The 23,902-nt window shown below is 39.7% G+C and overlaps 1 long non-coding RNA gene across 1 annotated transcript in view; it reads left to right on the top strand.

Annotated features, from left to right (window-relative positions):
* LOC116873101 overlaps positions 1 to 23,902 on the top strand; it is a 56,228-nt gene that overhangs the window by 10,008 nt on the left and 22,318 nt on the right. Inside the window, exon 2 of the long non-coding RNA XR_004383739.1 lies at positions 1,375 to 1,506. This is a non-coding gene — a long non-coding RNA (uncharacterized LOC116873101). The remainder of the gene's footprint in view (positions 1 to 1,374; positions 1,507 to 23,902) is intronic.

The following is a 23,902-nucleotide window of genomic DNA, read 5'->3' as shown; positions in this document are numbered from 1 at the left end:
AGCCAAAATCAAGAGTTCAATGCTTAACTGACTGAGCAACTCAGGCATCCCTGAAGTATTCTAGTTATAACATCTGTGAGCTACGGAACTTGGGTTCTCAGGATGGAGGAAATGAATACAGAGGTAATATAGAGGATGTTTATTAAAAACTGCAGTGCTGAGTTAGAATTATCTGTCTGTAATTAATAAGTCATTTTAGCTATAAATATATAAATATATAAATATATATATATATATATATATATATATGTCTTTATTTATTTGAGTGAGAGAGAGAGAGCATGCATGCACACAAGTAGGGGAGAGGCAGAGGGAGAAGGACAAACAGACTCCACACTGAGCAGGGAGCCTGACCCAGGGCTCGATTCCAGGAACCTGAGATCATGACCTGAGCTGAAGGCAGACCCTTAACCAACTGAGTCACCCAGGCATGGCATTTTTAACCATATTTATATAGATAAAGGTATTTAGGTCTATGTCTATATCTATAAATTTATATATAACTATATACTCTGTATATAATTATATATGAAAATATGTGTCAAGCACACACACACACACACACACACACACACACAAACATACATGCTATCTCTGTCTATTGAATAGGACTAGAACCAATGACCAACCCAGTAGGAACAAAGGTCAGTAGGGCTCAGATTATGATCTTGAAATGGCTGATTTAAGGTCTTTGGTGCATTTGTGTGAAATGTCCTTGGAAAGTTTTGTGATACCAAATAACAAGGAAGTCATCAAAGAGCACTGGGCCATTTCAAGAGGACTCAGGGGCCAAATGTGAGGAGGCTTTCCATGGACAATAGAACAGTTTGAACTTCAGTAGGTATAATAATTACAATGAATGAAAATCCATCAACTATGTTTAAATCCATGGGTTTCTATGGATACCAAAAAAAGTTCACCTTATGAGGATCATTGGGGAAAAATTCATTATAATGAAACCTGATTTTTAGAATGGTAGAGGTAGAATGGGGGTGTGAGAGAATAGCCAAGCTTTTATCCTGCCTTTCTGTTGCGAACTGTATCACTGTGCAACCAAATTGTAGAAGAGGGGGTAGATCTCTTCATAAAAGTATTCCTGCCAATAAGTGGAAAAGAAGTGATTAAGTTAGAATATCTCCATTTTGCAATCCATGATGAATTTATGCTGGGACCTGGTAGAATTTGGAAATGCAAGATTAACTTAGAAGAACTGTGAGTTCTAGTGATTGAACAAAAGTTTTGTGTATTCACTGAGTATCAATGGCTGCTGACATCACGTAGAGAGCAATAACCAGATATTATCTGCTTCCTGACAAATAATACACCACAGTCTGTAGTCTTCCTGAAAGGATTGACCAGTTTCTTATTTTCCAGGAAATACAGAGGACAGAGGAACATATTTAGCTGCACCATGAACATGTACTCAGCAAAATCCATGTTGTGGGGAACTCTACAGTCAAGGTCAAACTCTACAGGTCAATGTATTCTTCAACAGATTCATTGAAGGTCAGTAAAAGGATGGAAAGGTGACTTATAGAGTAAAAGAGAAAAGGTCATTATTTAAAACAGCAAAACTAAACCATGCTGTCTCGGGTTACAAACTTAGATGATAAATTTATAAGAAATTTAAGGATGAGTCAATTATAAAAGTGAGGAAAATGATTACTTTTTGGAAGAAGAAAATTGTAATTGGATCAGGACACCAGTAGGGGCTTCAGGCAAAGTTCTGTTTCTTTAATTGTATGATGATTACAGGAGTATTTGTCTTCTAATATCATTAAGCTATATATTTGCCTTTTGTGGTTTCCTGACTCTATAACATATTTTATAACAAAAATGTTTTAAAAAATCAAACCCCTAGAATAAATATAACAAAAAGATTATGAAAACTCGATACAGAAAACTTAAACTCTTTGAGGTAATCAGACTTAAATAAATGGATGTCATTGGTCATTGATTGCATGATTCAATATTGTAAATCAATAATCTCCAAACTTTACAGATTCAATGCAATAAGAGTCAATATCTCTCGTGTGTGTGTGTGTGTGTGTGTGTGTGTGTGTCTGTCTGTCTGTATATGTCTGTCTGTCCGTAAATTCACAAGTTGAATCTAAAATTTATATGGAGATTCTTAAGGGCAGTCATAGTAAGACATGAAAAAGTACACAGTTGGAGGACTATATATCAGATGACATGATTGATTAAGCTATGATAATTAGAACAATGTGGTACAGACAAAAGAATAGAAATAGAGCTATGGAATAGAACAACAGGTTTGGCCCCTACCCAAATACATGAAGTCACTTCGTTTATGACAATGGTGACAATACAGTAGATAAAGGAATTTTTTTCAATAAATGCTTATATTTCAAAAATGGAAAAAAATTAATATTGATCCTTATGTCACGCCGTATACAAAAGTCAGTTCCAGATGGATTGTTGATCTAAGTGATCAGCAAAATGATAACTGAAGAGTGAAAAAGTAAACCAAAGAGTAATAGAAGGTCTTTTCAATATTTATTTCTGACAAAAATTTTGTGCCCAAAAAAGTACTTGATTGCAGGAAAAAGACAGATAACCCAACAGAAAAATAAGCAGAGCTTGAACAGGCACTTCACAGAATAGAATATCCAAAATCACTCAAAAAAACCATGACAAGGTACTCATCTTAATAAGGGAAAAGAAAAGAAATTTAGTTAAACATTTAAAACACAAATTAATTAATCAGGAAAATGAAAACCACAATGGGATACCACTATATGTGCACTGTAATGGCCATGATGAAAAGAGCTGATGAAAATGTGGAGCTGCAGGAACTCCCACGCACTACTGGTGGGAGAGTAAATCAGTAGTGTGGAAAGTGAAGGTATGTGTAGCCTAGGACCTGGCAAGTGTACACCTAGTATATACTCAGCACACGTGTGTATATATATGTCCCAAGAGGCCTGCAGAAGAGTGTTCAAAGAAGCACTATTTATATAGCCTCAAACTAGAAATAACCCAAATTCTGCTCTATCAAGAGCAGAATAAATAAATTATAACTTCATGCAATAGAATACAACGAAAGTGAATGAACTCTTCCTCCAAGCAAAAATATGGCTGAATCGCAAATTTCATGTTGAGTGGAAGAAGCCAGATGCAAATGAGTATATACCATATATTAGTTATCTGTTGCTCCATAACAAATTATCATGCTATTTAGCTGCTTAAAACATTCATTTATTTATTTCAGATTCTGTGGCTCAGGATCCCAGGTGTGGCTTAGCCAGTGCCTCTACCTCAGAGCTGTAATTTAGGTTGTCAGTGGGAGCTGTCATCTCGTTTGAAAACTGAACTGAGGGAGGATCTGCCTCCAAGTGTACTTATTTGGCTCTGGATGGGATTCCTTCTTTATAAGTGATTGGACTTAAGGCCTCAGCTGTCCACTGGCTGGGGGCTGTGACCTCCTTGCCGGGGGGCCTCTGATGGTGCGGTTCATGACATGGCAGCTGTCTTCTATCAGGGGGAGGAAGAGGGAGAACAAGGTAGGAGATTTGTCCCCTAATCTTGGAAGTCCCATCTCTCACTTTTGCAACATTCTATTGTTATAAGTAAGTCATGCCTTCCAGCGTATACTCAAGTGGAAGGGATGACATGAGAACATCAATACCAGGATGCAGAAGTCATTGAAACTCATTTTTTTAAAAGATTTTATTTATTTATTTGACAGAGATCACAAGTAGGCAGAGAGGCAGGCAGAGAGAGAGGGGAGGAAGCAGGCTCCCTGCGGAGCAGAGAGCCGATTCGGGGCTTGATCCCAGGACCCTGGGATCAAGACCTGAGCTGAAGGCAGAGGCTTTAACCCACTAAGCCATCCAGGCGCCCTGAAACTCATTTTGAAGCTGCCTGCCACCTGATGTGATTACATTTTTGGAGTTCTGAAGCAGGTGAGAAAAATCCATGATAACAGGATCAGAATTGTGAATCCTGATGAGGCTTCGGGTTGCTGGTAATGTAAGAATGCAAAGCACCTGTTCCAGAGGTTTATTATTTATTATTAATTTATTAATTTATTATTTATTATTATTTATTTATTATTAATTATTTTTATTAACATATACTGTATGATTAGCCCCAGGGGTACAGGTCTGTGGATAATCAGGCTTACACATTTCACAGTACTCATGGTAGCACATACCCTCCCCAATATCCATAACCCAACCACTCTCTCCATCCCCCCATCCCCCCAACAACCTTCAGTTTGTTTTATAAGATTAAGAGTCATTTATGGTTTGTCTCCCTCCTGATCCCATCTTGTTTCACTTTTTCCTTCCCTAACCCCCAAATCCCCCACTCTCAAATTCCTCATATCAGGGAGATCATATGATAATTTCTTTCTCTGATTGACTTATTTCCCTCAGCATAATACCCTCTAGTTCCATCCACATCATTGCAAATGGCAAGAGTTCATCTTTTGATGGCTGCATAGTGTTCCAGTGTGTGTGTGTGTGTGTGTGTGTGTGTGTGTGTGTGTGTACAAACACACTTCTTTATCCATTCATCTGTTGATGGGCATCTAGAGGTAGATACCCAGTAGTGCAATTGCTGCATCATAGGGTAGCTCTATTTTCAACTTTTTGAGGCACCTCCATGCTGTTTTCCAGAGTGGTTGCACCAGCTTGCATTCCCACCAACAGTGTAGGAGGGTTCCCCTTTCTCTGCATCGTCGCCAGCATCTGTCATTTCCTGACGTGTTAATTTTAGCCATTCTGACTGGTGTGAGGTGATATCTCATTGTGGTTTTGATTTGTATTTCCCTGATGGCGAGTGATGTGGAGCACTTTTTCATGTGTCTGTTGGCCATCTGGATGTCTCCTTTGGAGGAATGTCTGTTCATGTCTTCTGCCCATTTCTTGATTGGATTATTTGTTCTTTGGGTGTTGAGTTTGCTAAGCTTTTTATAGATTTTGGATACTAGCCCTTTATCTGATATGTCGTTTGCAAATATCTTCTCCCATTCTGTCAGTTGTCTTTTAGTTTTGTTAACTGTTTCCTTTGCTGTGCAAAAGCTTTTGATGTTGATGAAGTCCCAATACTTCATTTTTGCCCTTGTTTCCCTTGCCTTTGGCGATGTTCCTATGAAGAAGTTGCTGCGGCTGAAGTTGAAGAGGTTGCTGCCTGTGTTCTCCTCAAGAATTTTGTTAGATTCCTTTCTCACATTGAGGTCCTTCATCCATTTTGAGTCTATTTCGTGTGTGGTGTAAGGAAATGGTCCAATTTCATTTTTCTGCATATGGCTGTCCAATTTGGTAGTTTATATGTCTCTAGGAATGCATCCATTTCTTCCAGATTGTCAAATTTGCTGGCGTGTTGTTGCTCATAATATGTTCTTATAATTGTATTTCTTTGGTGTAGGTTGTGATCTCTCCCCCATCATTCATGATTTTATTTATTTATTTGGGTCGTTTTTCTTTTTGATAAGTCTGGCCAGTGATTTATAAATCTTGTTAATTCTTTCAAAGAACCAGCTCCTAGTTTTGTTGATTTGTTCTAGTGTTCTTTTGGTTTCTATTTCATTGGTTTCTGTTCTGATCTTTATTATTTCTCTTCTCCTGTTGGGTTTAGGCTTTCTTTGCTGTTCTTTCTCCAGCTCTTTTAGGTGTAGGGTTAGGTTGTGTACTTGAGACCTTTATCTGATATGAGGATTGCCACCCCAGCTTTCTTTTGATGTCCATTAGTATGGCAAATTGTTTTCCATTCTCTCACTTTAAATCTGGAGGTGTCTTTGGGTCTACAATGAGTTTCTTGTAGACAGCATATTGATGGGTCTTGGTTTTTTGTTGTTGTTTTGTTTTTTTTTTATAATTTTTTTCCTTTTTTTTTAAAGATTTTATTTATTTATTTGACAGAGAGAGATCACAAGTAGATGGAGAGGCAGGCAGAGAGAGAGAGAGAGAGGGAAGCAGGATCCCTGCCAAGCAGAGAGCCCGATGCGGTACTCAATCCCAGGACCCTGAGATCATGACCTGAGCTGAAGGCAGCGGCTTAAGCCACTAAGCCACCCAGGCTCCCTTCCTTTTTTTTTTTTTTTTTAAAGATTTTATTTATTCATTTGACAGACAGAGATCACAAGTAGGCAGAGAAGCAGGCAGAGAGAGGAGGAAGCAGGCTGCCTGCTGAGCAGAGGGCCCGATGTGGGGCTCGATCCCAGGACCCTGGGATCATGACCTGAGCCGAAGGCGGAGGCTTTAACCCACTGAGCCACCCAGACGCCCCAATGGGTCTTGTTTTTTTATCCATTCTGTTACCCTGTGTCTTTTGATTTGGGCATTTATCCCATTTACGTTCAGGGTAACCATTAAAAGATATGAATTTAGTGCCATTGTATTGCCTGTAGAGTGACTGTTACTATATTGTCTCAAGTTAGATTTTAGTTCTTTTATTTCTCCAGAATGGGATTTTATTTCTCCAGAAAGTGGTTCTCTAATATCTCCCATTCCTTTTTCGAGCTCAGCTAGCATCTTAAGAATTGTCATTCTGAACTCTAGATCTGATATATTACCAATGTCTGTATTGATTAGGTCCCCAGCCGTTGGTACTGCCTCTTTTTCTTTTTTTTGTGGTGAGTTTTTCCACCTTGTCATTCTATACAGATAAGAATAAATGAACGAGATTCCTGCCTCCAGAGGAGGAAGGTGAGTCTCCTTGGATTTGCCACTTGTGGAGTCCCTGCTGAAAGAGCAGTGGCCCAACTGTGCCGTGGATCATGGTTTAAGGTAACCCCGAGCTGAGAGCCCCCTCCTCAGCTCTGTCTCTGCTGCTGGCTTCCCCGCTCCGATATCTGGGAGCTCTGCCACACTCAGATACCCCTGATCTTTCAGTTACCCCGTGGGCACTGAGACCACACTGTCCCTGCGAGGGCTCCACCCCCACTTAGCCTCTGGAGCAATATCCCTCAGTGGAGCAGACTTCTAAAAGTTCTGATTTTGTGCTCTACTGCTCCGCCACTTGCTAGGAGCCGGACTCTCCCCCCACAGTCTATCTTCCTGTCGCTTCGGATTCACTTCTCCGCACGTTCTACCTTTCAGAAAGTGGTTGATTTTCCATTTCTAAAATTGCTGCTCTTCTTCTCTTCTATCTCCTGTTGAGTTTGTAGGTGTTCGGAATGGTTTGATACCTATTTAGCTGAACTCCTGCGACCTGATGTCATTTCAGTCTGCTACTCCTCTGCCATCTTGCCTCTCCATCTCCCACAGGTGTTCTTTATAAAGACTCCTTGATGCTTCTGATTTGTGCACTTCTTCTGAATGTATGTTACATTTCTAGTTTAACATTTACATAAAAATAGTTAGTTTTCTACCCTACAGGCTCATTCTGCTGATAAATAACTTCCATTGTCCCTAACTATGATCTCCCCCCTCTCCTGAACCAGGCAGTAAAATAAAAACCCAATTTATAGTCTACCACTTAAAAGCTGACAATTTAGCAAAAGCGCATACAGCCTTGTTTTTGGAAAAAATATAGGTTTGGAGAGGGCACGGATTGCATGGAGCACTGGGTGTGGTGCAAAAACAATGAATACTGTTACGCTGAAAATAAATTTAAAAAAATTTAAAAAATAAATAAATAAATAAATATTGTAAAAAAAATATATAGGTTGAGGAGTTAGACTAAAGTTTGTATCCAGGTTTCACCATTTGCTGGTCATGTGACCTTGGTCTTTATTTTCCCCATCCATATTATTAGTATGCATCAGAGGATAGCATGCCAAACTAATAACTGGAAGTCATACAATATATACCTATTGTAAAAGGACTTGAATTCCTCCAAAGACTTATAATGGCTTCTTTCTTTCTTTTTAACCTAAGATTTTATTTATTTATTTGAGAGAGAGAGAACCTCAAGCTGACTCTATACTGAGCCTGGAGCCCAAGATAGGGCTTGACCCCAAGACCCTGAGAGCACAACCTTATCTGAAATCAAGAGTCAGACATCTAACTGACTGAGCCACCCAGGCATCCTTCATAATGGTTTATAATGGCAACATCTGTACAATTTCCTCACTTTACCATGGCCTTCATGGTCAGTTTGGCTTGACTTCCAGACCACTGCTCATTCTTACCAGGGAAGAATATTCCTGAAATATTCTCTTAGATTTAACTTAAGGTAGATTGCTCAACTTATCCCTACACATCATTACCTACAATAGCGATCCTCTCCTAGTCAGCCTCAGAATATACCAACACGCAGATCTGAAGAAGGTATTTGCTCTATTTTCTTCTCAGGTATTTTCCTTTAGGAATAGCTGCTTAATCAATAGGGAAGTGGTTAAATGAATTATGCCCATATCCATTTTATGGAATTCTATGTGGCCAATAAAATATTTAGCAAATTTGCATAAGTTGATGTAGCAAGGTATCCATGATACATCGTAAAGTGAAACAGGTGAAAAACAATACAGTCAGACAAATACCATGCCCACTAGTAGGTAAGATAGGTGAGAGCAGAGACCAAGTCCGTCTTATACGTCTGCAGTGTCTAGTGGACACACAGCAGGCACTTATAAATATTTGTGGACTGAATGTTGGAGCACAGAAAATGACCTGGAAGAACACACATCACGTTGTTATCAGGGTAATCCTTCTCTGGGGGAGCGTTTTTTGTTTACCACATTTCTGATGATCCAGGCAGTTTTATTAGAATGTATTTACTGTTTTATGTTTTCTGGCATGTAAGGTGCTTGGCCCTCCAGCAGTCAGTGCCTGTGTCTCTTTGTTGCTAGGGTGACTTCAGGCTACCAGAAATAGCCAGAAATAGCTGGCTCTGGGGAGCCAGACGTGGCTGTCATTCACGTACCTGTCCCCATCCAGCTTTTAACAAATAACTGACAGAAGGAGTAAACGGACTCCTGCAGCCTAGCCCTTGATTGGGCAACTCAAAGGGTGCATTTTGATTCCGTACAGCTCCCCAGTGATGCACCCTAAATGACTTCACTGGCTTCAAGGGACTTTACTTGAAACTGCACTTTCTTTCTGGCCTCCTTCCAGTTCAAGCTTCCCTGGATTGTCTTAGAACAGTTCCCCCTCTGAGTCTGCTTCTGGGGACTCAATCTCAGTCACTTGTGTAATTAAAAACCATAAAAACAGATGGTGCCTATTAGAGGATGAGGTGTATGACCTCCTCACCTCAAACCTGTCACCCTCCATAGCTTTAAATTAATCGGAAAATGTGTCCAGCCACAACTCCATAACTGACAGGGCCCAGGGCAAAACGAGATTGTGGGGTCCTTTGTTTGAAAAGCAGGAAAAAAGTGGTTGTAGCCATACTAAAACATAAAAGCTTTTCCTTTTTTCCAGAGTCTCTCTCTTCCAACTTGTTAGGATATTTTTTACTTCCTACTGACTATTGTTTGAAGTAAAGAAAAATTAAAATTTGGCACGATCAGCATGAATTTTTTTTCACTCATCTTTATTCTTGTGCAATGTGAATTTTATGTGCACATATAAGAGCTTTTCACTTAAGTGCAGAATTACAAATTACACAATTTATCCTTCATAGATTGTATATGCATATGTATTTCTTTCTTATCTATGCTGTGGAAATGCTGCACAAAACTAATTCAATTGTTTTAATTTTACTTTCCAACATGTACACTTTCTCCCCTGATTCCTACCTTCTGCTCAGTGTTGTGTGACTGAGGACTGAAAGGAAAAAGAACCCCTGGTTGCCCTCTCTTTCCTTCTATGTCATCATTTCCAGGGTAAGCAATTGGCTAATACAGGGCAGTGAATAAGTAAGGAAGGTTATGATGGGTTCCTTGATTTTTCATGTTTCTCAGAACTCCATTGCCTTCCCTGTCTCTGAAGGATTTTGATGAGAATGTAAAAGCACAGCCTCCAGGGGCTGTCAGTCCTTCTGTTCACTCAGACATTTAGGTAACATAGGGTGTGTCTGGCCCCGCTGCTGGTCCATCTGATTGCTGTGCACGTGGAGCATGGCAACTGCTGTGTGTGAAGGGGGCACCAAGAACGGTAGGCATGCTACTGCACGGGCTCCTCTCCTTACAGGCATGTGCCCTCGTCCCATAGACTTCACTTAGAAAACACAAGCTGAGGGGTGCCTGGGTGGCTCAGTGGTTGATGTCTGCCTTCAGCCTGGGCCATGATCCCAGGGTCCTCAAATTGAGACCCACATCAGGCTCCCTGCTCTGCAGGAAGCCTGCTTTTCCTTCTCCCACTCCGCTTGCTTGTGTTGCTGCTCTCGCTGTCTCTCTCTCTGTCAAATAAATAAAATCCAAAAAAGAAAAAAAAAAACACAAGCTGAAAGATACAATAAAGAATTTCGAGACAGATGAGAGTAGAATATTAAACCAAGATAGGAGTTCTTCTAAGTGTGGGACCCTGGGGGACTGCTCATGAAGGCACCCCTGGCTGGAGTACAGAAGTAAGTAAGGCCTAGACCTTATCGTATATTACAAACATATTCAATATTTATAATATTCAATAAATTACATTCTTTACATGAATACATGTGATCTGATAAATATTGTTGACTATTGTCTCCAGTAGTATACTCTAGCTGTGTTAATATTTTCTGGGAAAATATTTCATTCTTCATGCAGGGAATATATTTTAAATTTAAATAAATATATTTAAATTTTAAATTTAAATATTTTTTTTAATTCACTACATTCCCTGTGTATCCTAAATTTCATGCCCATTTGCATTGTGCTCAAGACCATCAAATAATCATTGCCTTTATTCCCGAGAAGAGAGTCCTCCATCCTCTTATTCAATATAGACTACTTGTTTTTGGAACCTGCTACACAGTTGCCACCCAGGGGCTTCCATTCCATGCACTCTTATTTGGGGACCCCACTTCCTGTATGCTAAATTATCCTTTCTTTTGTTTTTCCCTCTCATTTTAATGGTGACGTATCCACCAGGATATGATTTAGGATTTTCTTAATGTACAGTGAACTTTGGATTTCTGCCCATCTTTAGAAATAAGACCTTAAGTATATGGGGAGACTCCATGCACAAATGTGTTTTTGACTCCAGAGTGAGTTGTGGGGAAAGCTTGTTTTTTGATTTGGACACTCAAATATATGTACCTAGAGGGCTTTGCTCTAGGTACATTTAAAATTTAAAATTTTCATAAGCAAGGCCCACTGATCTCCTGCCTTGGTTTCTGTAACTGACTTCTGGAAGGTTCGAAGCAATGGCGGGTGCTTGAGGTGTGTGGTAAGAGGGGAACTCCCATTCTGAAGGCGCTTTCAGGCAGTCCCTGCACCTCACCCCCACACTCTGCTTTACTTGGATCTCTGAGCTCAGAGGCTGTTCAGTTCCACTTCTCCAGTGATTAATCACCAACCCTACACTGTCCTTGAAGCAGGGTGCGAGGATGGGGAAGAGGTAGAAGGAAACAAATTCAGTTGTTCAGTGATGGGCAGAAACCAAGGAAGGGGAGGAGATCTAACTAGTCAGAGCTATAACCAATGACTTGTTTTTAGCCTCCCGCATTCCCCATTATTTCTTATTTGGCATCTCTAATAAGTCATCTGGTACTTTGTGGGCATTAAGGCATTATGTTTGGAAATAATTGCAAACTTTAAAAAAGTTGTATGAATTCCCATGTTTTTAAAAATGTCCTCCCATTACTCTGTCTCTGTATTAATCTGTTTCCTGAACATTTGACAGTAAGATGCATGGATCATGGTCCCTTTCCCTGAGTCCCTCAGAGTGTTCTTCTAAAGTAGACTTCTTTACATTAATCTTAGGTCACATGGGACACAGCCTTCTTCAAGGGCTAAGTGGAAAAATACCTCTCAAAGACTCCAAAGAGGGTGAGACCACAAAGAAAAAGGCAAGGGAGATGCAGAGGTTCCCCCATGACTGTATAATGAAATAAGCCACTGGAGCCACGCTTTCTACCAATATTGTCCTTTACTCCTAGAAGAGTTAAAAATTCAGGGGCAGTATGGTTCCCCTGGCTCCCCCAGGCTCTTCACCTGCCCTAGGTTCTGGATTCTAGTCCTAAAAAATCAAGCTCCTGTCCCATGGGACAGACTTAGAGAACAAGTAAAGCCTAGAGTCTGAGAAATTTAATTTATTTAATAGTCTATTGAATAATACTGCACACTATCATTGTGTTTGAGTTTTCCAACTTGAAATGCCAAGATTTTCAGTGTATCCATTAAGTAGAAAAGGCAGAACTAAAAGATTGGGGAGATAAGCCTCTAATGCCAGTGATCTCTTTCATGTACTTGGGGCTCAGGAACTTCTCACCAAAGGAGAGTTTGTGCTTGGAAAGAGCTCAGAGACTGGTCTTTGTTACATAGAAAGTCATTCCTGGAATCCTTTTTCTTTGGGTATCTCTGTACACACATAGTTGATGAAACAATCAGACAGGTTTCTATGCTAAGAGGGCTAGTATGAGAGAGTCCCAAATGGAGAGGGGAAATTGTCTAGGGGAGATGCCTCAGTCTTGCTCTGCTTCAGCACTGTTTCCCTCCCCTTCTCTAACTCTCACCTGTGTGGGAAAATATAAAGGCAGGAAAGCTCATTGACAGAGAGATAAGGGCACTCACACCAGGAGTCGTTTTCAACTGCTTTGTGCCCACTCCCAGGGCTCACATTTGGTGTAACTAGGGGCCATCATTCATTTTGTTCAAAGTTGGACAGAAAGCACAAAGAGTTGTTCCTTAGCAGGTGTCCTGGCATTATGCACAAGGGAGGTATATACCACCATATCTCACACCGCACATCTCCTGTCTGGGCAGCCACAGTGAGTGAATTGGCTGACCCTGAGGAATGAAGAGTGTGGAACATTCTCAGAGGCTAGCTCTAGCAAAATTCTTTAAATTAGCATGGGCACGTGGATGAATGTTCTAGATTGTTACTCGTTTTATGTCAAAGCATGTACTGAAGTCCATTCAAAGTCTCTTTCTGGGAATAAATGAAAGAAAATATTTTCTGTTCTTGTTGTCTTAAAAAATACATGTATGTTTATATACAAGTGTGCAAATATCTCTGTGTGTGTGTGTGTGTGTGTGTGTGTATTCCCAGAATAAAACCCCACTTCTGAAACTAACACCAGCACATAATCTGGTAAGAAGGAAATTCTAATTCCAGTATCTTTACAACATCCATTGAAGAACATACTGAAAATTTTATATACCCCGGGATATAGAGTTCAGCAAAGCAACTGTCCAAAGATATTCAAGTCCTATAGATTAGGGTTTTCTAATTATAGCAGATCGTATTTCTCAAAAAACGACCACAGCAGTATTTCAAGTCCCACATTCCCTTCCAGAGCTTTGCTAGCCTCTATCAAAAGTTGGAGTCTATCTTTCCCTTAAAGTTGGGTCGGACTTCTGGCTGTATCGATGAATAGAATGCAGCAGACAGGAGTGTGTTCCCTTCTTAGGGCAGATAACAGATAAAGTATCTGTGTGAATTAAACAACAGGAATATATTCTCTTAAATTTCTCAACAGTAGAATTATGAAACCAAGGCATCATCAAGATTGATTCCTTTTGGAGAACTCTGAGGAGAAGTCTGTTCCAAGCCTCTTTCCTAGCTTCTGTCGATTGCCAGAAAACCTTGCCATCCTTGGTTTGCAGATCCTTCATTCCAATCTCTGCTTCCATTGTCACATGGCATTCTTCTTTGTGTGTGTGTCCCATGTCCAAATTTTCCTCCTCTTTTAAGGATGGCAGTCATTGGATTAAGGCCCACCCTAATCCAATATGGCCCCATCTTAATTTAATTAAGACCCTCCCCTGCTTTTTTTAAGTAGGTGCTACACCCAACATAGAGCCCAGTGTGAGGCTTGAATTCATAGCCCCGAGATCAAGACCTGAGTTGAATCAAGAGTTGGATGCTTAGTCAGCGAAGCCACCCAGGCCCCCTAAGGCCCAATTTTTAAATAAGGTTACATAAACAGGTAGTGGAGGTTACAACTTGAACATGTCTTTTAAGGAGACACAGTTCAATCCACAAGAGTGAGGTTAAGTGACATATAAGTTTAAGTCATAAGAGGCAATCCAGCTTCTGTTTGGATCTTTCTCTCTAAGGATACTCACCTTTGGAACCCAGCCACCATTTTGTGAGGAAGCCCCAGACACAAGAAGAGGCCACATTTGAGTGTTCTGGCTGACAGCCCCAGCTAAGGTTCTAATCATAGAATCACCAGTCATGTACCTGAAAAGACCATCAGATGAGTCTAATTCCAGCCTTAGAGGGGTGCTACTTGATACCGATGAACTCACTCTACTGATCCCTGTGAAAATCACAGATTCATAAATGAAATAAATGTAGTTGGTATTTTAATCCCTTAAGTTTTTGTTGTTGTTTTTGTTGTTTGTTAATTAATCCATTAAGTTTTACAATGGTTTGTTACACAGCATTTGATTACTGGAACGCCACCCAGTGTCCACTGCCCTACCTGAGACATCTGAGTCTTCTATGCTAGGATAACCCTCTGTAATGAGAAGGTGGCCTTGGGATCTGGCTATGGGTTTGTTTGGGGTTCATCATTCTTTAGGACACAGATGAAGCAGGTGACTAGGTGTATAGATACTATCGGTTTCAGGCTGGCTTAAGTAAAATGTAGCCACGTGCTTAAAGTTTTTATTACTGACTTTTCTTTTGAGGCATTTCTTCTATCCTCTGGAATTCAACCAGTGGCATTGATGCTTACTAGTTGTGTGATCTGAGCCAAATTACTTAAACTCTGCCCACATCTATGTGCCACATCTATAGTGCCCACATCTTTAAAATGGGCATAATGATATCCACCTCCTTTATGTAAGCTTGTAGCTGTTTCCATGGAAAGTTAAAATGTTTAAAAATTTTTTTCTATGTAAAATAATCTTGTTGGTGGAGGTTAGACAGATTTGTAGAGTGTATCTATTCTTTGTACCCAACTGTCAGACTACAATACTTTGAAATCACCGTTCTTTAGATCAGATAAGGGACAGTAAATACTTATTAAAGCAATATAGTCTTTGTTGCTACAACTCACAAGGACATATTTAAGATTGGTGGCACTAAGCCAGGAGAGACTATAAAATTGACAAACTGAAAGGAATTTTCTTTTTCTAACTGGCTGTAACCTCCTTACAAAAAAAGGAGAGAGAGAAAAAAGCCTACATCAAATGCTTGGGAATTCTAACTAAATAGTTTCTCTTTTCTGATGGCAAGATTTATCCTATGAGAAACACACATGGTATGAGACTGTGAATTTTGCTGGGATGAGTTTAAAGACTATAGGATTAGCTAGATTTGGGAGGAGCACTGGAATTTCAAGTGGGAGCCAAACTTAATGCTTCCAAGCCATGCTGTTTTTATATGTGAGATTCTATTCTGGTAATATTTATTAAGCCTTTTGTATGTGTCAGGGACTTGGACATTTTATGAACTGCAAAATAAATACGAATTTCATCACATAGCCTTAGGCAGAAAGAAGTTTCTTTCAACAGAGTCTGTTTAGTTTTGTTTGTTTTATTCTCATACTTACCAGTGCATACTAAAGGGAATCCATTTTTATTTATATTACTGTCTTTTCTTAGAGATCCTTTTCACTTTTCACAACTCTGGACTCTACCGGTAAATGACTTTTTGTCCCTGCATTCCGTGGAAGGCTTACAGACCCTGAATGATAAGTGGAAAGTAATCAAAGCTCCAACTTGCAAATCTGTGCACTTGAAAATGTGCAGCTGGAGTCAAATCTTTGTTTGGAGCCTTGCTTCTCTTGCTAGGTGGCAATGTTCCCTTACCAAAAGGGTGGTTAGAGTCTGCAGGTCCTTTTCTGAAACAGAAAGGAAAACGCTGCCTTACTGCCTCTTCATTAGCAACTTCTCAACGGGGTTTCCTGGTTTTAGCCCACTAAGAGGCACTAACACTGTCAAAATTGCCAGGCTGGAATCATCAAAACCAAAATTTCTTCTTCTTCGCCAATGTCCATTGCAAAATCAGGCAGTTAGTGACATCAAGCATATGGTTGTTTCTAGTAACTGTAAAAATCCATGATGTGCAGGGACCAGAGCTATCCCAGGCCCTAGTAAACAAGTGATATAATTTCACTGTCCGGTGACTGCTGGTATAGTATTCAGTTTACAAAAGAGCTCTAGCATTGTGGTCAAGAAACTTCTGTGGATGGTCTGTGTAAGACCTACTGAAGGTGCCTTTTAAAAAAGGAATTGATTTCACTCTGATGCCAGATAGGGTTGCCAGATTTAGAAAATAAAAATTGAGGGCAGCCAGTTAAATGTGAATTTCAGATGAATAGTGAATTTTTTTTAAAGTCAGGTTTACTGAAATGTAATTTACATTTGATAAAATTCATCCTTTTTAGGTATACGGTTCTGTATATTTTTACAAACATATACATTATGTAACTACTACCACCCTCAACATCTAGAATAGTTTCCTCGTCCCCAAAAGTTCCTCCATGCCCCCTTTTAGTCAGTCTTTCACTTTCCCTCCACCCCTGGCAAACACTGATCAGGTATCTGTCTTTGTAAGCTTACCTCTAACACAGTGTAGGTGGAATTGTACAATACATAGCCTTTTGTGTCTGGCTTCTTTCATGTAGCACAATGTGAACACCATTGGAATTTTTTTTTCCTTAGTGTAAGTATGACCAATGGAATAATTGGGTCTCACTTATAATAAAAGTATCTGTTGTTTATCTGAAAATTTCTTTTTTTATATGTTTCTTTTCTTTTTTTTTAAGATTTTATTTATTTATTTGACAGACAGAGATCACAAGTAGGCAGAGAGGCAGGCAGAGAGAGAGAGAGAGAGAGAGGAGGAAGCAGGCTCCCCGCTAAGCAGAGAGCCCAATGCAGGGCTCGATCCCAGGACCCTGGGATCATGACCTGAGCCGAAGGCAGAGGCTTTAACCCGCTGAGCCACCCAGGTGCCCCTATCTGAAAATTTCTTAATCAGCAGACCAGAGTGGAAGTTGGAATCTGCATTTTAACAAAAACCCATGGTGTTTCCCATGTAGGTGATTCTCAGATCACACTTACACATAGTGAGATTCTGAAGCAGTGCAGTTGTGAATCTCCTTGAGAATTTGCTTCATTCAATCAAGTCTTTTACTGGGAAAATATTGATAGACACCCAGAATTTTCACACAGTTCAGGAGGTTGCAGGAGTGCCCAAAATTCACAAACTCCATGAAATCCAGATTGAGAACTGGAGTGTTGTCATCTCATGTGCTTTACTGAAAAGCTCATGTGCTTTACTGAAAAGCTCAAGTTTTCCCCAGAAGTGACAGGAAAACAAGTTTGTTTGGATTTCTCCCACTCCCTCTACTCACCACCTTTCCCCACGCTTCTCAGAGCAAGAGGGATTTTTTTTTTTGTCTTTCCACGAGATATAAGGCCTTTCCATTACTATTTGAATGTGTATTATTTTTCTTTTTTTAAAATAATTTTTAAATTTTTTAATAAACATATAATGTATTATTAGCCCCAGGGGTACAAGTCTTTGAATCGCCAGATTTACACACTTCACAGCACTCACCATAGCACATATCCACCCAATGTCCATAACCCCTACCCCACCCTCTCCCTACCCACCCCACCCCGGCAACCCTGTTTGTTCTGTGAGATTAAGAGTCTCTTATGTTTGTCTCCCTCCTGATCCCATCTTGTTTCATTTATTCTTTTTCCTACCCCCCAACCACCCCCCCACGTTGCATCTCCACTTCCTCATTCAGGGAGATCATATGATAATTGTCTTTCTCCGATTGACTTATTTCACTAAGCATAATACCCTCTAGTTCCATCCACATTGTTGCAAATGGCAAGATTTCATCTTTTGATGGCTGCATAGTATTCCTATATATATATATATGACTTTAAAATATATATATATAAAATATATATATATATATTCCATATATATATATATATATATATATATATACACATACACACATACATACCATATTTTCTTTATCCATTCATCTGTTGATGGACATCTAGGTTCTTTCCATAGTTTGGCTATTGTGGACGCTGCTACTATAAACATTCAGGTGCACGTGCCCCTTCGGATCACTACATTTGTATCTTTAGGGTAGATACCCAGTAGTGCAGTTGCTGGGTCATAGGGCAGTTCTATTTTCAACATTTTGAGGCACCTCCATGCTGTTTTCTAGAGTGGTTGCACCAGCTTGCATTCCCACCGACAGTGTAGGCGGGTTCCCCTTTCTCCGCATCCTCGCCAGCATCTGTCATTTCCTGACTTGTTCATTTTAGCCATTCTGATTGATGTGAGGTGGTATCTCACTGTGGTTTTGATTTGTATTTCCCTGATGCTGAGTGATGTGGAGCACTGTTTCATGTGTCTGTTGGCCATCTGGATGTCTTCTTTGCAGAAATGTCTGTTCATGTCCTCTGCCCATTTCTTGATTGGATTATTCTTTGGGTGTTGAGTTTGCTAAGCTCTTTATAGATTTTGGACACTAGCCCTTTATCTGATATGTCATTTGCAAATATCTTCTCCCATTCTGTCAGTTGTCTTTTGGTTTTGTTAACTGTTTCCTTTGCTTTGCAGAAGCTTTTGATGTTGATGAAGTCCCAATAGTTCATTTTTGCCCTTGCTTCCCTTGCCTTTGGCGATGTTCCTATGAAGAAGTTGCTGCGGCTGAGGTGGAAGAGGTTGCTGCCTGTGTTCTCCTCAAGGATTTTGATGGATTCCTTTCTCACATTGAGGTCCTTCATCCATTTTGAGTCTATTTTGTGTGTGGTGTAAGGAAATGGTCCAATTTCATTTTTCTGCATGTGGCTGTCCAATTTTCCCAACACCATTTGTTGAAGAGGCTGTCTTTTTTCCATTGGACATTCTTTCTTGCTTTGTTGAAGATCATTTGACCATAGAGTTGAGGGTCTATTTCTGGGCTCTGTATTCTGTTCCATTGATCTATGTGTCTGTTTTTATGCCGGTACCATACTGTCTTGATGATGACAGCTTTGTAATAGAGCTTGAAGTCTGGAATTGTGATGCCACCAACTTTGGCTTTCTTTTTCAATATTTCTTTTCTGGTTATTTGAGGTCTTTTCTGGTTCCATATAAATTTTAGGATTATTTGTTCCATTTCTTTGAAAAAAATGGATGGTATTTTGCTAGGGCTTGCATTAAATGTGTAGATTGCTTTAGGTAGCATAGACATTTTCACAATATTTATTCTTCCAATCCATGAGCATGGAACATTATTTGAATATTTATTAAAGCAAAAGTGGATTAATCATTTACAGAGCATAAAAACCATACATAGTGATGACAAAAAGCTAAAATTGCAAAGAAAATTAGAAAATAGAAAAATAGTAATACATAGTCCTACCGCCCAAAGAGGTAGTGAGATAATCATTTTATTTAATTGTCTTCATTTTTTTTCATAGTTTTGATAATAATGTAATTGATGCCTGGGTCCTATGCCGGATATTCTGATCTGTTTGGTATGGGGTGTCTTCTGGACTCAGCAGTTTTCAAAGGCTTCTTAGGTGATTGTAACATGCAGCAGACGTTGAGAGCCTCAGCTCCAGCCACCTGCCATGGGTTTGCTCTCTGTGTTCTTTCTATATTCTTCGTTGGTTGGCCTTGCACAGTGGGTCATGGAATGCACCAGGAATCAGTTGTTATCACAACTGGGCATCAACATGAAAGAGAAAAATCTAATTACTAGCTCATGCTGGAGGGATGTCTACAGCTGGCCATTCATGATGAAGAATAGGGGAGCCCAGCTTGAAATAAGATTAGATCTGAATGGGAGAAGATTATATGCTGGAATTATTAGATTTCACCACAAACCCCTGGAGTTGCCTGAATTCTTGTGATTACGGAGAGCTAATCAGGGCTGAGGAAGAAAAGAAGACATGGCAGCAATGCTCCAAGAGGAGGACCTAATAATAGAGCTAAGACTCTAGGCACAGGGGCATCTAGGTGGCTCAGTAGGTTATGCCTCTGACTCTTGTTTTCGGCTTAGTTCGTGATCTTGGGGCTGTGAGATGGAGCCTGGCATTGGGCTCTGTGCTCAGCGTAGAATCAGCTTGGAATTTTCTCTCTCTCCCTCTGCCCCTCCGTGTCCCCCCTTTCAAATTAGTAAATCTTAAAAAAAAAAAAAATTCCAGGGTCAAGGCAGACCCAAGTCCCTGGAAGTGATACAGGCATGCCCTGGTGACTTGAAATCCTATCTACAGCAAGCAAATATGTCAAGACAGGGGTACTCACATCTCCCCCACTCTTCTAGGCCCACGCTCTCCCAAGGCTGCATAGGAGATTCCAGTTTGCTTTCTGTGTGTTGAGAATTATAAGTAAAATCACTGTGCAGGTCCAGGCACCAGCCTCCCAGTGTTCACTAGTCCAAGTTACCAGGGTGTTTAAATTCAGTGGCAACCTTTAGGTTGGCATTGAACCTTGGGAAAGGGATTGAGATTCTTGAGGTTGATTTTATGAGAGGTCTCAAGGTCATACCCCTCGAGATCTCCATAATCAAACAACTTGTCCCCATCCTTAGACACCCTGGATGAAAGGACTGCAAAGGTCAGGGGCCTTCTCAATGCTTCTCACACATCAGAAACAGACGTGCTAGTCCTTATACTGATGTTGGAAGAAATGGGTCAGGGGACTCAGGATGGAAATTGTTTATTATTATTATTGAAGCGTAGTTGACATGTTAGTTTCCGGTGTATAACAGTGATTTAGCATTTATATAGACTATGATACATATAATCGCCATGGTAAATCTAGCTATCCTCTGTCAACTTTCAAACTTGTTACAATATTATGAACTATATTCTCTGTGCTATACATTGCACCCCTCTGTCTTTTTTTTTTTTTTAAGATTTTATTTATTTATTTGACAGAGATCACAAGCAAACAGAGAGGCAGGCAGAGAGAGAGGGGGAGGGAAGCAGGCTCCCCGCTGAGCAGAGAGCCCAATGTAGGGCTCGATCCCAGGATCCTGAGACCATGACCTGAGCTGAAGGCAGAGGCCTAACCCACTGAGCCACGCAGGCGCCCCTTCACCCTTGTGTCTTATTTATTTTATTTTTAAAAACTTTTAATTTTTTGAAAAATTTATTTATTTTTAGTAATTTCTACACCCATTTTGGGGCTCAACCCGTGATCACATGCTCTTCTGACTGAGCCAGGCAGGAGCTCTTTATTTATTTTATAACTGGGAAGTTTGTACCTTTTAATCCTCTTCCCCTACTTTACTCATTTCCCCATCCCCCTCCTCCTCTGGCAACCAACAGACTTTTCTCTGTATCTATGAGTCTTTTTCCATTTTCTTTTACATATTTGTCTGTCTTATTTTTTTAGATTTCACATATAAGTTAAATCATATGGTATGTGTCTTTCTCTGACTTATTTCACTTTGCATTATGCCCTCTACTTCCATCCATGTTGTTGCAAATGACAAGATCTCATCCCAGCCATTTTTATGGCTGACTAGTATTCATTATATATTTATATATATACTTATATATATATTTATATTTATGTATTTATATATATTTATATGATTTATCCATTCTTCTATCAGTGAACATCTAGATTGTTTCCATATCTTGGCTATTGTAAATAATGCTGCAATGAATATGGGGGTATCTTATCAAATTAGTGTTTTCTCTTTGGATAGATATCTAGAAGTAGCATTGCTGGATTGTATGGTAGTTCTATTTTGATTTTTTTAGGAACCTCCGTGCTGTTTTCCATAGTGTCTGCACCATTTTGCATTACTAGCAACAGTGCACGAAGGTTCCCTTTTCTCCGCATTCTTGCCAACACTTCTTATTTATTGTCCCTTTTGGTAACAGCTCTTCTAAAAGGTGATAGCTCATTTTGGTTTTGATGGGATGGTGAATCTTCCGTGTACCTCCTATTATAGTTGTTGCAGAGATCTTGTAATAAAATTTACTATAAAATCATGGTAGCTAGCAGGCTAGCTGCTAGATATTGTTATTTATTAATAAAGCAGAACATTAATTACTAAAACATATTAGTATTTTAACGACTGTATTTCAGTATTATTGGTATTCTTTGTAATACAACGTATTTTATGTAGTTGCAAACATGAACAGGGCTTCGTTTTGTATTATTTTGATTCATGATGCTTGTCACTTCCATTTTTTTGGGTTTAAAGGTAATTTAGGAATCAGGAGCTGAAACCTCGCAGAGGGAAATAGGGACATTTACCTCTCTAGAGCTGAAATTCTTTTATTCTACCCTTTATTTTCTTTGTTCCCAGGGTATTTTTTTTTTATCTGCTAGTATGATTTACATATGCAAATTTGCTTTCTATAAGAGCTACATTTGAATTACCTTTCACGGTGAATAATTATTTGCTTCCCAGTGGGTGCTAGGACGACTCCTGCTGTTTCTATTGCGGAATCAATGATAAGGTACATTAACAAGGTACCTTAAGGAGTCTCAGAATCACTCCCATGAGACTTTTCCTTTCTGTGCTCTATCTTATTGATGTGCCCTCTCCTTTTCACGGTATTGGGAATTGTAATTCAGGTACCATACTTATTAGCTTATCCTCTGTGTCTTCGGATCACAGGTGGAGAAGTGACTTTCAAAACCATCTCATATTCAAAGTTCCAAAATCAATAGCATAAGCGCAGAGATGGTTTATGTACCAACTGCCCCCCACACTTGATGTTTTAGGAATAAATGTTAAGAATAGAAGTGGAAATTATCTATTCCAACAGGCCTAATCATAAACATTCTCAGGGCTATTTTTATGGGAGAATATGCTGTAACATTGTTCGTGAGCTCTTTCCTCAGAAGGACACAAACCAGACTGGCACCTCAGAGCCTTGTTTTACCAGATGTAACAGTAAAGGAAACTTACATTAGTACTAGTAAAAGTTAACATGCAAAACAAATAATAAAATGTATTTGTGTATGTGCATTTTAACATCTCCCTCTGTAATGAAGAAAATTGTATTTTTATCCTATGCTTTTTGTGGTGTCTTATGTCATTCCTTACCAGTTGATAGGAGGTCAGCCCTTTTCATGTTCAACACCTTTGATGAAACACCTAGAGACACAGGGTGCAGGGGTAGGTTAGTATATGATGCTTTGTAGTTAAATAGTTCTTTACCTCTCTCTTCCCTTCATCTTATCTTGGGTCTGGGACCTGAGAGAATTCTCCAGAAATACCCTCTCTGCTGTGGGCCTTAACTGCAAGAACTGACGTTGATAGCAAGGCCAACATACGGGGTTTCTTGTAGAGAACGCTTTCCTGCTTTTTAAAAAAATTTTAAGTCCCCTGTGTATTTTGCACCCTCTTTTGTAGCTATTAAGCTATTTATTTTTGTTGTAACGATGCATTACATTTATAGATGCGTACATTCAAATGAGTCCAGTTTAATGAAGAAGGATCATGATGAGGAAATGTTTTCCATAATCTCTCTCTCTCTCTCTCTCTCTAAACAAAAAGAGCACAAAATGGTTTCATTCTTAAACATTTATTAGAATAATCTTTTGCACAGGGTTCTTTTTGAGCAAATCAACTCCTCTTACACTCTGGCAGATAACAATGTTGTGGAGAAACATAAGCACAATGGAGCCTGTCCATGCATATCTCTGTGAAAGGCATGATGCTGTGCACTGCAGGGTGTTCAAGGACGGTCTCTGCCAGAACCTTTGATTCTTCTTCTGGCGAGAAGGTAAGTACATCCCCAGAGCTCAAAGCAGAGAGACGCAAATGATATGAGAGATCTACCTGAGGAACTTCGGGAGTTCTAAAGAAGATGAACATCCAATTCCAGGGCTTCACCCATAGAAACCTCCTCGGAACATTTGTATGTGGTCCCAGAATCTGTACGAGGCATTTCAGAGTATCTGCTGTACGTGGGTCCCACACTGCATTTTGAGAAATACCAATCTACTTG

Source organism: Lontra canadensis, unplaced genomic scaffold, assembly GCF_010015895.1.
Source record: "Lontra canadensis isolate GAN:19392208 unplaced genomic scaffold, GSC_riverotter_1.0 scaffold31, whole genome shotgun sequence".
In the NCBI taxonomy this organism is placed as follows: domain Eukaryota; kingdom Metazoa; phylum Chordata; class Mammalia; order Carnivora; family Mustelidae; genus Lontra; species Lontra canadensis.
The sequence above is the reverse complement of the archived record's forward strand: the minus strand, read 5'-3'. Positions and strand labels throughout refer to the sequence as shown.